The sequence below is a fragment of the Octopus bimaculoides genome, chromosome 17 (genome assembly GCF_001194135.2).
Source record: "Octopus bimaculoides isolate UCB-OBI-ISO-001 chromosome 17, ASM119413v2, whole genome shotgun sequence".
Taxonomy (NCBI): domain Eukaryota; kingdom Metazoa; phylum Mollusca; class Cephalopoda; order Octopoda; family Octopodidae; genus Octopus; species Octopus bimaculoides.
Window position 1 is genome coordinate 7,765,736 of NC_068997.1, and position 281 is coordinate 7,766,016.

The following is a 281-nucleotide window of genomic DNA, read 5'->3' on the forward strand; positions in this document are numbered from 1 at the left end:
GGGGGGGGGGGAGGATTGTACTGCATGCTATTTCATTTCACTAACTTCTCATATCAATGGTATTGTAAGGGTTGGGTTTACTAACTGATGTCAGCTCTCTCAACTCATGAGTTGTCACCAAGTGGCTAGCCGAGTTGTCACCAAGTGGCTAGCCGAGTTGTCACCAAGTGGCTAGCCGAGTTGTCACCAAGTGACTAACCGAGTTGTCACCAAGTGACTAACCGAGTTGTCACCAAGTGACTAACCGAGTTGTCACCAAGTGACTAACCGAGTTGTCACCA

At 48.4% G+C, this 281-nt stretch overlaps 1 protein-coding gene across 4 annotated transcripts in view; it reads right to left on the minus strand.

Moving 5' to 3' along the window:
- Nucleotides 1-281, minus strand: part of LOC106874041 (1-phosphatidylinositol 4,5-bisphosphate phosphodiesterase gamma-1) — a 145,441-nt gene that overhangs the window by 45,208 nt on the left and 99,952 nt on the right. The window lies entirely within an intron of this gene.